This window comes from Canis lupus, chromosome 10 (genome assembly GCF_003254725.2).
Source record: "Canis lupus dingo isolate Sandy chromosome 10, ASM325472v2, whole genome shotgun sequence".
Lineage (NCBI taxonomy): Eukaryota > Metazoa > Chordata > Mammalia > Carnivora > Canidae > Canis > Canis lupus.
Genome location: NC_064252.1, coordinates 3,642,569 through 3,659,129, shown reverse-complemented (window position 1 = coordinate 3,659,129; position 16,561 = coordinate 3,642,569). Strand labels below are relative to the sequence as shown.

Genomic DNA, 16,561 nt, shown 5'->3' with positions numbered 1-16,561 from the left:
GTCCTATAATATATAAATTAATATGCCAGTGACTCTTCACTGAGTCTAGGACTAGATAATTCAGTATGGTATGAACAATAATATAGAGGCCAAGGTCAGGAGCACCTGGGTGGCTCAGCTGGCTAAGTGTCTGCCTTCAGATCAGGTCATGATCCTGGGGTCCTGAGATTGAGTCCCAGGACCAAGTGCCGGATGAGCCTCAGGTGAAGCCCTCCATGGGGCTCCCTGCTCGGTGGGGAGTCTGCTTGTCCCTCTACCCCTCCCTTCCAATTCCCTCTCATGTGCTCTCACTTGTGCACACACGCATGTGCTTTCTCTCTCAAATAAATAAATGAAATCTTTGGAAAAAAAAAAAGGAGGCCAAGGTCATGTATTGAATTTCTCAAGCAGTTAGCTTCCTTTTGTTGTTTAATCATAAATCATATTCCGTATTGACCAGCCATCCTGTAAATGCATGTCCTCTATCAGAAAGGGTCCTAGCGTATGAGTGTGACATTTATTCTGATAGTGAGTCAGTGTCACCATCTCTGATTTGAAGAAATTACACTAACCTTTGGAGAAATGAAGAGCTATCATTTACTGGGTGTTTCTCATATGCTAGGTATTATTTTACCAAACAATTTATATCCATGACCTCTTTCTCTAAGCCATAAAATATAGACATTATGATACATACTAATGAGGACACTGAAGCTCATAGTTTTGATTACTCATATGTAAGGTCATTTGTCTGATAAATATTGGGTCCTGGATTCCAATTCTAGTTTGGATTCAAATCCCTGTTCCTCTCCAGTGAACAGCAGGCCATCCTACCCATGGTCAGTGGGTGAGGGGAATTTGATTCCTCACATAAAAGATGTTATTATTTATACCCAAGCATTAAGTGATAGCTAGCTGTAAAATATGCTGCTCAAATATTTTATTTATTTGTTTATCTATTTATTTAATTTTAAGTAGAATCCACACCTAGTGTGGAGCCCAACACAGAGCCCTAACTCAAAACCCTGAGATCAAGATCTGAGCTGAGATCAAGACTTGAGCTAAGATCAGGAGTTGGACGTTTACTCGAGCCACCCAGGTGTCCCCCAAACATTTTAAAGGGCTGCATTTCTAAATGCATATACTGGTTACAATAACCAAATAATAACATAAATAATCTCTGGACATTTCCACTAATTTATTTAATGAAATAAAGTAAATGCCTATATACATAATATGGCATGCAATTATTCTGTCTCTTTTATTAAAACTAAGTTCAAAAAATAAAATAAAATAGTTAAGAAATTTTGCCTAATGCAAAATTAGATATACACTTAAGCTGAAATACACAGAACAAATTGTACTATGGATTTCACATTTATGTAGTATATACAATAATCAAAAGCAGAGAACATCTTTACAGACAATCTTCAAATACCTCTGTTCGAGAACAGCACAGTGTTTAGTAGCTAACAAATGTTCAATTATATTTACTTGGGGTAAAAATTACCTGACATGATATAATTAATCAATTAATAACTTCATTTTGTACTCTGTAGATATACCTCAAAGTAGATTCATTTTCAAAAAAATGGAATAAAATTTCAATAAAGTCATGTGCTTTATCAACTGCTTTAATATATTACAAATATGATAAGACTTAATTTTACACAAAGAAATAATTATCACTTTATTAAGTAAAGCATGCTATTAATTATATCGAGAATGCTACATTTGAAAAGCTCTCAAATGTATAATTTATATTTTCCACTAGTATTATTATAAAAGTTCTACAGCTAAACAAAATGAGAATTACAGACACATATCTAAGTTTGATATGTAAAAATTATGTCATCAAGAAGGTAACTTAATATAAGGCCCATAAAGATTAGAGTTGGGAGGAGGCTGTACAATATATTTTGTACTTATTTTATATGATTTGGTTTATGATTATCACAATATTAAATCCTTGAAAAATTACTATTCAAGGGATAGAACCCATGGTCTGTTAAGAAAGTCCATCAGAAAAATTTAGAGAGCTCTTAATTATAAATATTTGCTTTTTCAATGTAGAATTTATTTTTCTTCATATAAGATATTTCTCCCACCAAATTATTTTATCATCTTACTTAAATATACACTTTTAGCAGATCTACCAAAAAAGTCAAAAAATTACCTAACTTAAAATTAGCATTTGCTGAAGTAGAAAAAATGGCAAATATAACTAACTGTCTTTAACGTGCAACTTTGGACACCTATGTAATCACAGTAAAACATTCAACAAGTTGGCTTTTTTTCAAATGAGAAATGTATCTTAGTTAAATCACAGAGAAATCATGTTATTAAAGTTGAACAACTAAATTCTGTGGGATGTGAGATAAATACTGACAGTCATGTTTGCTACACAAACCTTTGAGAATAGAAAAGCCACGTGCAAAACAGACTTGTTCATCACAAGCCCTGGGGAGAAAAAGGGCTGGAGGTGACTAACCTTTGCCAAGGTTACAAATTCTCAAGAGCAATTTAAAAAATATGGTAATGTGAGACTTTTTTAAATTCTAGTTTCTAGAATTCTTCAATAATGTGGGGACAGTAAAGAGAGGAAATATAGTCTCAGGGGAAAACCTTGATGAATAGCATGTGTGCTCTTGGAATAGATTATTAATTCTGCGTTTGAAACATGACAATAAGTTCTTGGCAATGAATTTGTTTATAGCATTATTCCCAAGTTCCACGCAGCATTTGTACATTTCCCTTGTGAGATTTTGATGTTTTGTGTATTATGACTAAGGAGTAAAAACTGAATTAATGTGGAAAGCCAAAGTTTATCATCTGAATAAAATGTGCAAGAAATTCCACAGAGCAGAAAGTTCAGGTATATACTTAGGGTGAGAAAAGCAGGGAACTAGTCAGAGGCAAAGAAAAAACAAAAAAGAAAAGAAAAAGAAAAAGAGAAAAAACCCAAATGCCTCCCAAACATGATAGGAATCTTCCAATGGATTGCTTTTCTCACCCCAATAAAACTTTTTATCTTATTCTTTTCCTGGGAAAGAGTATCATAATCTGAACACTCATTCTGCACAACTGATTGTGATCCTATCATTTTTCTGAATTCCAGAACTATAATGGAAATAAAAAGAATACGTAACAGAAGAAAACAATCCTCAGTTAATGATCCCTCAGAGTTACAATGTAAAAAGGAATTTTTTTTTTAAACCTTGATAAGCAGCAAAGGGAAAAAGTCTTCAGTTAAATTTGCTTTCACAGAATAATTCCTTTAAGGTTTCAATGATTCCTTCAAGGTTTGCTGCCACAGGAAAATACAACGGGAGCCAATGCAGTCCTAAACACAAAATATACAAGTATTCATCCATTTCAACAGAGTCCCCCCTTTTTGCTGATGACAGTGACCCACTGGTTGAACAGAATTATTGGAGAGTGATTTATGTATATGGAAATACTTAAGACCCTTCCTTCTTTGTCTGTCATCCAGTCAATAGGAGATCCTACCATATGGGGCACCTGGGTGGCTTAGGAGTTGAGCGTCTGGCCTTCAGCTCAGGGTGTGATCCCGAGGTCCTGGGATCGAGTCCTGCATCGGGCTCCCTCCAGGGAGCCTGCTTCTCCCTCTGCCTGTGTCTCTGTCTCTCATGAATAAATAAATAAAATCTTAAAAAAATTTTTTTACCATATTCAGCCAATTTAGGAAACATGTTCTGAGAGAGCGCTTTAAAAATCTGAAAAAAAAAAAAAAAGAAAGAAAGAAAAAATGTCTTCTGAGCCCAGAACCTTTGACTGCACTCAGCTCTCTGCCATCACCCTCAGAATGCACTGGGGCCTCACAGTTTTCCATTAAGTATATGGGCATCCTGCTCATGACTCAGCTCAAAGTCTCAGAGTCAGCACTACTGTCTCCCTTTCTCTGCCACAAGGACTCAAATCTATCTCCTTTTCTTTTTTCCCACAAACATCATTTAATTCCAATAAATTTGGTAGCTTTCCAATTGTTATCTCAGCATCCTATCTCTCTATTTGAGCAAAGCCTCAATATCTTTATCTAAATTAGCTAATATAGGTTCAGACCGTAGCACATTCCTAGTCAAAGCTGGTCAGTAACTACCTGCCACCCCTTCCCAACACTGACACACCACAGTCCTCTATATGCACACACGCACACACACACACACACGAATACAAGGGGACAAGTTATAAAATCATATGATCAATGTGTACTTTCCATCTATTGCTATAGCCAAAAATGCTAACAGTAGTGTTTTAATGTGCTTTGGCTTTTCATTGCCATTAGTAAATTAGAAGCCATTAATCCTCCTGGTTTTAAAGGCACTACAAAGACATTAGACATTAACAAGATATGAAAAAATGGGGAGTTTAAGGCAACATTTCATCTATTGGCCCAGTCATATCTCACTAGGTATGAGATTTTTCCACACTTCAAAGTAAGTTTATTCTTTAATTTTAAAAAAGCTTTAAAATTTTTTATTTTATTTCATTTTTAAAAGAATTTTACATTATCTCTACACCCGGTGTGGGGTTCAAACTCAGAATACTGAAATCAAGAGTCGCATGCTCCACTGACTGAGTCAGCCAACTGCCCCTTTAATTATTGTAAATGGAAGTATAAAACCTTCAAATGCTGATGTAATGGGATATAAACAAGAAAAGTAGAATGGCTATGACCAAAAAGACCAGAAATGAATGCTGGAAAGAATATGGAGAAAAGGGAACCCCAGTGCACTGCTGGTGGGAATGTAAATTGGTGCAGCCACTGTGGAAAACATTAGAAGGGTTCCTCAAAAATTAAAAATAGAACTACCATGTGATCCACCAGTCCCATTTCTATGCATGCATATACCTGAAAATATCATTATCCTGAAGAGATATCTATGCTATTAATATTAAGTTCACTGCAGCATTATTCACGATAGCCAAAGTATGGAACCAATGTAAGTGTCCATCAATGGAAGGATGGAAAAAGAAAATGTGATATGCATGTGTGTGCACATGCACACACACACACACTGGAATATTAGTCAGTCATTAAAAAAAAAAAAAGATTGATAGACCTTGAGGGCATTATCCTAAATGAAGTGAGTAAAACAGAGAAAGACAAATAGGTATGATCTCATGTGCATGTAGAATCAATCTAAAAACACTGAACTCATAGAGACAGTAGAATGGTGGAGGGCTAAGAGGTGGGGTAAATGAAGAGATGTTGGTCAAAAGGTACAAACTTTCAGTTATAAGATGAATACATTTTGGGGATCTGAAGACAACATGGGGACTATAGTTAACAATACCATATTGTATACTTGAAAGTTGCTAGAAGAATAGAGCTTTCATTGTTCTCACCATAACAACAAGAAGAGAATGATAATTACGTAAGGCATGTTAATCAACCTCATTGTTGTAATAACTTCACAATATATACCTGTATCAAATCAGCACTTGTACACCTTATACAACATTCTATGTCAACTCTATACCACAAGAGAACTGGGAAAAAAAAAAAAAAAAACGTAATGTAAAGTCACATGGTAAAGGCAGTTTATAGGAGTTATATCCATGCCCTAGGACTTAATAAAAATCATATGGCTTCAATTTTTTTATTCCTCTGATTTCCCTGTGTGGACTTGACTTTTCTGGTATCCCTCTGAGCAGCAGACAGAGTACAGGGACCTTCTTTGCCTTTGGCTGGCCTTGTGAGACAGGTCCTAGCCTACTCACTAGATTTGATCCCTCTTGGGAACCAGCTATTTCTATTTCCTACTATGGTGCAGCATAGCTCCTTGCTGTCCTTCTTCACACTATTTTAAAGGATTTTTTTTTTTTAATGTCTCACTTAGTATTAGAAAGTTTGGGTTTAGACATACACTCTACTTCCTACCTTGAACAAATTACCTAACCTCTCTGAGTCTCAGGCTTCTCACCTACCTACTGGTTTCATATTTCCTTATGGAGACACTTCTGGTAAAATAACACTTCAGTTCATGTCCCATGTGATTGCTGAATTTAGACGAAGGAAAAAAAACTAAAAGCAAGCTTAGTACAGATATTTCTAGGCTCTCTCTTTTCCATATGCACCTTCCTACAGAGGAGGTACATTCTGGTTTAGTCTCTACCATGTGATAATTTTACTAGGGCAAGCTCTGTTCCTACAAAGGAAAAGCCCAAGTCTTGGAAATAAGTTCAACTAGAAACCCCATCTGATGACATATCCAAACCATATTTTCCAGGTTAGCATCATTTTTAAGAATCAAATAGATGAGTTGAAAGGACTAGCTGAATCTATTTTTCCCTTGTATCTATTAATTTAACCAACATTTGGTGAGTAGCTACCATACAAAAGCCATTATATTATGAATAGTAGGGATGCCAAGATAAATAAGACAAGTCCTCTCTTCTCAAATAGTCACTCTTCCATGATGGAAGACAGATTAATATACAGTTAACAAGTCTGAATTATTAAAGCTAAAATAAAGATATAAAGTATTATTAGAGTTGTCTTAGACTGTAGTTTTTATATAATTTAACTCATTTTGTATAATTTAACTCATACATTCACATACACTAAAGGTAAGAACCAAAATCGTAAAATGGCCTACTCAAGGCATCTGCCATAACATCAGAAAGCTGTTAAGAAATGGTAGGATTTGATAATCAGAACAATATCACAAAAATGTTTCCCTGGGGTTGCCTGGGTGGCTCAGTTGGTCAAGTGTCTGCCTTTGGTCCAGGTCATGATCCCAGGGTCCTGGGATGGAGGCCCATGTCAGGCTTCCTGCTCCACAGGGAGCCTGCTTCTCCCTCTCCCCAGGACCCTCTCTCTCTCTCTCTCTCACTCTCTTAGTTTCTCTCTCAAATAAATAATTAAGAAAAAAAAAAAAAAAAGAAAGAAATGTTCTCCTGTATCTGAAACCAACAGATTCATTATTAACCAGATTTTCCATGGATACATTAGAAAATGTGGCTGATGTGCTTATAACAGGAACTCTCAATTTATTATTTCTGGACCATAACATGAATGGAGAAGACTAAATACTTAATTTAAAATTTCCCTAGGTTTAAGACACTGCCAAAAATATATAAATCTGGCCAATTTTGCCTGACAGAAAAGCCTAATTATTGGTCATCACCACTAACATCAACCCACAGCATCCATAGTTTGTGTAGAAGAAATGAGGACACAGTGAGGGACTTAGTGGAATGTCTTATGGGGAGAATATTGTCCGGGATGCTCAGTTTACCTCCATACAGAGTATTTGGTACATAATTTACTTGAAATCTTCCATTGACTCATTCATTCCAGTGACTATTTTGTTCAAATTTTTTTTTTTTTTCTGCCACCCTCTGTCAACTGCTGGATCACAGTAAAGTAGAAGCAAGAAAAAGCGATACCCTTCATAGGTTCAGTGTTCAAGTTTCTCTGAAGAGGCCACACAATAATCTACCTACTTCCACACAGTTATATGCCTTGGCGAAAGCCCTCCTAATTTTCTGTGATTTTTGGCTGCAGCCAGGCAAATGAGATGCCATTTGGTGACATTTGAGAGGAATGAGGCCTGTAAAATAGAAGTTAAAGGAACTAACTAAAGGGTACCACTAAGACATCAAACGTATTTGAGGAAAAATAGAAATATTATTTAACTAAAAGCACACAATGTGATTCCCAGTGAATATTTCTAAATGACATACTAAATTCACCTGTGATTATAGTTTTTAGGTATCCAATTGCTAGAGAAAACTTGGGGAGTATTAAAAACAAAACAAAACAAAACACACACACACACACACAAAAAAAAAAGCAAAGGCCAGTTATTCCATAAGAACAATGCATTTTCCTACTGGCCTTTGCATATAGGAAGGAGTAAGGAGATCTTATATCCAGCCTAACTCCACCATTAGGACTCTACTATTTCAGGGGTCACTGGTTCTTCCTCACAGTAGTAGGAAAGCCTTGAACAGACATCATTTATCTATTGACATTCAGAGGTGCATGACACATTTGGCTGAATATATCGTGCCTTGGAATATTTGGCTACTATGGCCAAAGTCAAAAGGCTGACTTAATATATGCTATCAGGCCTAAAGGAGACCCACCACACCACAGCCAGGCATAGAGAATATCACATTGACAGAAACAGCAATTTCTATCCATCTACTTCCTAGCTCCTCTCTTAACAGAATGTCTTTGCAAATTCAACATTCAGACTTGTTTCTCACTTGCAAAGTACTTTTTTTTTTTTTTTTTTTTTTTTTTTTTAGATCTAGGCTCTCTTTTTACAGGGTGCTGCATACTTTTCCTAGAACCAAGAAATGTGCATGCTTGAACAGTGACATCCAAACAAACCCAAAGACTTAACAATATGACAGGTAAAATTGAAATACAGATGAATTAAATGAAGTGAATTATTATAGACTATGCAAAATTTGCTCCATCCACATGCTAGTGATAATGAGAACAGACAAGGAAGAGTTATTTAAAAGTACAAGAGATTTTTAAAATTACATTAAATAGCAAATAATGAAGTTGACAGAATTTAGTTGCATTAAAATGCCTCTACACCACAGGCATTCACCCAAAAGTTTTGGACACTCTCCAGACTGTATCTGAAAATAAAGTATGACTCTAGAGAGTACAATATTGAAAGAATAAGGGACACCTGGGTAGCCCACAATTGAGTAGATACTCAATGCCCTTCGGCTCAGGGCATGATCCTGGGATCCAGGATGGAGTCCCACATCAGGCTCCTTGCAGGAAGCCTGCTTCTCCCTCTGCCTGTGTCTCTGCCTCTCTCTCTCTCTCTCTCTCTCTCTCTATCTCTCTCTCTCTCTCTCTCTCTCTGTGTGTGTCTCTCATGAATAAATAAATAAAATCTTAAAAAAATATTGAAGACAAAAAAAAATATTGAAGACATAAAAGTAATAATAATGATAGCAGCTAATACTTAGCCTGTACTGTGTGCCAAGTACCTAAGTACTTAACATAAATGAGCACAGTTAATTTTTACAGAGACCCTATGAAAAATATGCTTTTTACTCTTTTCATTTCACAGATGAAAAAAAGTGATGCTTAGCTTATAATTAGTTAGGAATCAGGGCCAGGATTTGAACTCATAGTCTCAGGATCCATAATCTGTGTACTTCATAAGGGGCAGTCAGAGACAGCCAGTTCTCTTAGTAAATCATGCATCCCAAAGGAACCATATGATGTATTATAACCTATCTCAAAAATAAGATACTTAGTATGGGACAGAAAGTAACAAATCAAAGGAGCCAATCCCCCCATGACTGACCTAATGTTACTCTGGCATAAACCATTCTACTCTCAGGCTTCCCCCAGGTGCAGTGTCAGCCTCTATTAATTTTCTACCGCTACCGTAATAACCACAAACTTAGTGGCATAAACCAACACAAGTTTATTTATCTTATAGTTTTGGAAGGTCAGAAGTCTCTCTGGGTTAAAATCAAGATGTCAGTGGGAGGCCAGGGGGAGAATCTGTTTCCTTGTCTTTTCCAGTTTCCAAAAGTCACCCATATTTCATGGCCTGGGCTGCAGTCCTTCATCTTCAAACCAGCAATGCCACCTGAAGTCCTTTTAATGCAACCATTTCTCCTTCACTTATTAGGTTCCTGGGGATCACACTGGCTCCATGCAAATAATCAAGGATAACCTTAAGGTCATCAGACTAGCACCCAAACTTCTCCCTCACCAAGTAACATATTCATAGGGTGTGAGGATTAGGATATGGGAGCCATGATTCTGACTACCACATGGACATACCACAATTTGTTCATGAACTTGAGGTAGAAGACCCTACAGTCGGTCTAGAAACTGTTCATGACAAACGGCTGACACAGCTTTGTAAATTTATCACACTCCTCTAACAATACAGCCACAATAGGCAGGAATCCAACCCAAAAAGGAAATTTGGCCACTTCAATATAATTCTGAAAAGCGTTATTGGTTATAAGAACATCAGATTTCAAATTTTCTCTCTTAACAATTTATGAGTCTTGATTCAGTACCAAGCATCAGTTTTCTCATTCACACTTGCTCTACACCAGGATCGTACTGAGAATCAAATTAGATTAAATCATGGGTGTGGAAACCCTTTGAAAGAAAGCCTTATACAAATATAAATATAAGAAATTAATATTTTTGTTCAAATTATAGTTACTTTTTAAAGGGTTCCAAAAATAAATTTAAAAAGTATGTACCTATGACATGGGGAACAAAAGCAGAAGGAAATGTAGATAAAATTAAATGTCCTTATAACCGCCAGCCCACTGACAAATACTTGAGGCTACCTTCCTTCGGGAAGCTCCCACCTGTCTCCATGGGAATGCCTTGCTGGAGAGAAAACCCACCTTGGCCTGACAACAGCAAGGCCTCCAGGATCCTGTGAGTCTTCTTAAGCATATGAAAATCCTTTTGGAATTTCCCTTATCTTTACTTCCCCCAATCCCCACATATATAATCAGTTACTCCTCATAATCCCAGGGCAGCAGCAGCTCTTTCTGCCCACAGGTCCTGCCCTGTGCCTTAATTAAAGCACTATTTTGCACCAAAGACATCACAAGAATTCTTTCTTGTCCATTGGCTCCGGACCCCAACAAACCTCACCAAAAAACATTAGAAAAACTACATCACCTATAGTCTCCACATTTCTTTTAAAACCAGCATTTGCATTCGTAATAATAACATATTTCTTATTTTTGAAATTTATCATTTATTACCTTTAAAATAGACTTCTGGGACGCCTGGGTGGCTCAGCAGTTTAGCGACTGTCTTCAGCCCAGGGCGTGATCCTGGAGACCCGGGATCGAGTCCCACATGGGCTCCCTGCATGGAGCCTGCTTCTCCCTCTGCCTGTGTCTCTGCCTCTCTCTCTCTCTCTCTCTCTCTCTGTCTCATGAATAAATAAGTAAAATCTTTAAAAAAAATAGATTTCTGATGAAGGAAGAGTTTATATCCAGTTCTTTTTTATACACGGAGAAACTGAAGCCTAATCTCTTGACTGAGATCACACAGGATATGGAATCATAGAAGGACTGAAGGCTGTTAGTGCCAACTTTAAAATCCATTCAATTTTTAAAAACAGACTGAAACACCAGCCAAGTCAATATTCCCATTCACGTTAAGACCGATCATTTCCACAGGCAGCATGACTTGGCCTCACTAGACACACTGAGGGTGCTCACAACACAGTTCTGTTGGCACAGAGTCCCGGAGTCCTTTGGTTTCCAAGATTCCCCTAAGTTTTCACAGGGAAGCATCACCTCTGAAGAATGAACCCTACAAGAAACTGAGAATAACCATCTAAATATTGAGATGCATGTTTAAAAATAAAACAAAAAGGTATCCAAGTCCATGTCTGAAAGACTTGGCATGGAGCGGTCTATTGCTCTGGCTGGAACTGGTCTTTGTCTTCTCTAAATCTCCAGGGTTGTATTGAGAGACCCTCATTAGACATGGGCATGTTTAATTCAATCACGTCACTTTGCCACGAATCCTCCATTGTACCCCGGTGCCTGCCTTCACATTTTCTGCCTTAAGTCCTATTTCCCAAAGTGCTGGGGAGTTGCTGCAAGGACACCAAAGAGATTCCCTTCAGTCCAATGTAGTTGGGCCTTCAAAACAATGACCTGTTTTTAACTCTTAGGAGACTTTGTCCCTCCACTTTTGGTAGGGTAACGTGTAAGTACCTGTACACGTCTGTTTATAAAGCTCTCCTTTTTTTTAATAATAAATTTATTTTTTATTGGTGCTCAATTTGCCAACATACAGAATAACAGCCAGTGCTCATCCCGTCAAGTGCCCCCCTCAGTGCCTGTCACCCATTCACCCCCACCCTCATCCCCTTCCACCACCCCTAGTTCGTCTCCCAGAGTTAGGAGTCTTATAAAGCTCTCCTTTGAAATTATTACATAAATACATAAAAACTCTATTTACATTAAATTTACTCATTTAAAAAATTAAAGCAGGAGGAAGATTTCTAAGCTCTAACAATAAACCAAGAACACCTTCAAAAGTTTTAAAGGTTATTTAAATATGTTTCACAGGAGCAAAGACTAGGAGGAAAGAATGGAGGAAATACAGTGTCATTTGAATAGCCCAGTGTCATACTGTCACCTAATTTGACCAGAGAACTATGACATTACAGTCTAAAATGGAAGGAATTCGAGACTGGCAGTCAATCTGCTTATTGTGTTAAGTTCCAAGACTATCCTAGGCAGACTAGGAACATATAATTGTCTCCTTTAGTAAATAACACATGGAAATTTGTCAATTCTACTTGCAAAGAATTCCCTTGCAGTGACAATTAAATTCATTTGCATTTAGAATCAATATCCGAATACATTTTTAAAAATTACTAGCATTATCATACCACAATAAGTAAGTTTATATGATAAAGTTAACATATCTAAGGACGTAACATCCTATGACAATTTTCTTTCTGGCTTCAGTGACTACCACTGAACTATATAATTCTGAATTAATTTTATTTAGAGATGCAATGATATACGGGTACTATTTGCTTGCTACAATCTCCTTTTGTCTACATAATTACATTCCTTATCCTTTGCCTAAAAAGCAACTTCTCTCATATTTTGATTCCCAAATGGGATAAGATAATGACACTCATAATTTTTTTTTTCTTCTCTGTGTAGCTCAACTATAAATCTAGAAAACAATGTATATGTTAGCAGTGCCTGGCTGGCTCAGTCGGTTGAGCATCAGATTCTTGATTTTGGCTCAGGTCACAATCTCAGCATTATGGTCCACCAAAGAACGTGAGCTTAGAAATTCTCTGATTTCACCCTAAATTTTAGAACATAGAGTTAATTTTAATGTACAGTATTTTGTTATATAAAAATAGGGCAGTAAGTTTTCTCCTTTGCTTTAATGTGCATCTTTTTTTTTTTTTTAAAGAAACAAACCTTAAAAGGTAAGTGTTTGTGGCTGATATGCAAAAAAAACAAAATTCTGTGACAGATTTTTGGTCAAGTTGTTTCCATTAAAAAGTACTGATTTTATTTTTTTAAATGTTTTATTTTATTTTATTATTATTTTTAAGTAGACTTCAAGCCCAACGTGGGGCTTGAACTCATGACCCTGAGATTAAGAGTCACATGCTCTACTGACTGAGCCAGCTAGGTGCCCCAAAGTACTGATTTTAAAAACTAATAATTTAAAACTGCCACACACAAACACACACACACACACACAAAATGGTCCACAAAACATGTTCCTTTCTTTCTGAAGGTTTTACGATGCACTGTTATCATTACCAGTCTTTTACTATTAAACTTAAATGGCCAATTGACACAAAAGGACTAACTGGACAGCTACATGATTCTTCCATCTTTTTTTTTTTAAGAGTGGGAGTTCTAGGTCTGGTATATGGTCATCTCAAAATTAATTGACAGAAATTTTCATTGCAATTAAAATGAATTACCCAAGGTTCATGATCTTTTCTAACTTGTGGAAAAATTTTAATTAAGACATAAATAAAATATATTTTTATAAAGGTGTTTATTAAAGGGGCTCACTGTATGATGTCGTGGAGGGAAATATGTTATTCATGTTTACACATGGTTGATTATTATCTAGAGTGATAAAAATGAAAAAGTATATTAGCTGAAATAGGTAATTTTATAGATACACTTCACAAAAAATAGACAAGAATTCCTCCAAAAATAAGAAACTGTTTTGGAAAACACAGTAAAGCTAAAAGTAATATTTAACACTATTACTACTAACACACATACCCAAACTTTTAGAAGAAAGAGCATGTAATCCTCTTCTCCTAGGAAAGAGTTTTCTCCCAAATTTATGAGCATCATCTATTTACGTTTTACAAACATTCAGCATTCATTAGAGCTTAAGAAAAAGTTCTTCGAATGAATTATTCATTCGTCCCTCAATCCTAACTCCATACTTTATGATAGTAGTTAGCGTTAGTAATAAAACCAAAAATAACTGAAAACTCTTCTATTATTTTCCTTTAAATCTCCTTCTCCCTTCTTTTCCTCAAAAGCCAAGAAAATATGTTTGTTTTGGAAGCAAATGGCAAACACTTAAAGGAGAATGTAAAGTAAGCTATTCTTGATCAAGGCAAAAATGTAAAACCACATCAGCTGATAGATGGCTGACAGACCCACGGTTGGAGAACAGTGAGGACATTATGGCAAAGCTAACGAGTAACATTCCTTTTGCTTCAATGACTGGCATGTGGCACCACGTCATACTCTAAGATATCCCAAAACAAATCCACTGTTTCAAGCTTACACAACCACCACAGGTGATCTTTGAAAGTCATAGGAGACACAGTCTCCCAAGCCTTGTCACATGCAACTGCAGAAACAGTACTCACAGCTACTACATGCAGCCATTTTCATGGCCAACTTCAAGACATTCTATTGCACACCTTAACCAGCAGTATCATCTAAAATCTCTAAACAAGTATAATAAAATTATATGAGTGGAATCTAAGGAAATGACTTACACCATCTCAGGATGAACACGGAGTGAGAAAACATTAAAACGAAAGGTTTTTTATTGCAGAACTTTAACAAAAAATGTGAACGCACTAATCTCATTCACGTATCTTTGTTAGGGAGATATAAATCCTCTTCCCTTCTAAATGAGGAAGTCAGACATGAAAGAAAATGTACTGGTATTGAAAACAAATATAATTTCTTTAGCATTGTACTGAAAATTAACCATGAGGAGGGACAAATCCAAGACACATTGCAGAAGCAGATCTTAAGCATAGTGTTTTTGTTGTTGTGTCACCACGTTTATTTCTACGATGCAGGTGGGGGTGGCTGTGAGGGGGGGCTTGTATGGGAAATGTGAAGAGAAATATATAGGAACTTCTACTAGCTGTTTTGTTGCTGTCTCCCCTACAGACAAATTTACATTTATCTTTCATTCTATGAAGCAAAGTTCCACCAGAGCCTTTAGCAATACTGTTTTTACATACAAGTAGGGTGGACAAATATGGTAGGGTCCCCTTAAGAATATACCTGAGAGCCTCCAACTAGAGGAAGTGTAGTTGACCAAGGTCCCAAGCGGCTGAGCTCTGAAATCCATTGCTGGATTTGTAGAGTCCTCACTTCCCACTGGCTGCTCCCAGCCAGCACATGAGCATAGCAGGGACACTGAGTAGACTGTACCTGGGACACATGGGACTTCTCTGGTGACCGATGTTGGCCTGGGGATTCCCTCACGGTCTTGCCTGGCCTAAATTGAATATTCAGTAGCTATCTCTGGGGGAAATAAACCATTATTCCTAAGCTGTCAAACTCAGGCTGTTTCACAAACATCAGAAATGACTAAGTGTGAAACTTAGTTTTAAAATAATTTTCAAAAAAAAAATAATAATTTTCAGCTTCCCGGTGGTATTCCAGGAAGCTGATTGCAGCAAATGGGCTAGAGAACTACACACAGAGACATTTTTGTTCCCTGTAAATATAACCTCTGATAGGGGTATCTAAAAGTTAAATGGACTGCTCCAATCCTCTCAATTACTCTGTGATAATACATCCACATTTTACAGAACAGGAAACACTCGGCTTAGAGAAGCCATGCTTTCAGGGTTACACACTTTTAGGAGCAGGAGCCAATATTCCAACCTCAAACTTGTTCACCCTCTCTTTCCAAAATCACCATAAAGTTAGAAGTTGAATGATCCTGAATGTTTGCATCAGTTACCGAGCGATGGTCAAACTACATGGTGTGTAAAAATACTTCCAGTGCTAAACTTTGATGAATTTTATGAGAAAATTCACATGACAATATCATAGCTGTTTTATTTCATATACCCCACCTTTCTTTTTCATGCATCATAGAACAAGGAAATGTATAGATTGAGCCAATTTAAAATTCTTAATTTGCAAGTTGAATTTAAATTAAAAAATAAAATAAAATTCTTAATTTGTATTATAGTCACCAAAGTACTAAGGTAAAACTATGTTGTTTTTAAATATGGCAATGAAAATGAATATCATTTATTAGGAATCTGTTCTAATAATCAAAAGATGACATATAAGTTCTAAACACTAAATATTATTTTTTAAAGATTTTATTTATTTATTCATGAGAGGCACAGAGCGAGAGAGAGAGAGAGAGGCAGAGACACAGGCAGAGGGAGAAGCAGGCTCCATGCAGGGAGCCCAATGTGGGACTCGATCCCGGAACTCCAGGATTGCACACTGAGCCAAAGGCAGATGCTCAACCACTGATCCACCCAGGCATCCCTAAACACTAAACATTAAATCAATAACAGTGTAATGCTTTGAGCAAGTGAAATATCAGAAAAATGTGTCTACAAAATATGTACTAGTATCATATTTAGGATTTTTCAGGTAAATGCTATTAAGCAAGATGATAAAACCAAAAATATAAATCCAATCAATTTTATCTAAATCTTCATTGAACTGACCAACAAGGTATGAGGCCAGTACCTAGAGAACTTTAGACAGCACCACCCCCCACTCCATTCAAACGTTAATATGGTTGACGTCAAGTCATGGCGCTACTTGGAATCAAAAT

At 36.6% G+C, this 16,561-nt stretch overlaps 1 protein-coding gene across 10 annotated transcripts in view; it reads right to left on the bottom strand.

Moving 5' to 3' along the window:
- SLC16A7 (solute carrier family 16 member 7) overlaps positions 1–16,561 on the bottom strand; it is a 170,237-nt gene that overhangs the window by 112,314 nt on the left and 41,362 nt on the right. The window lies entirely within an intron of this gene.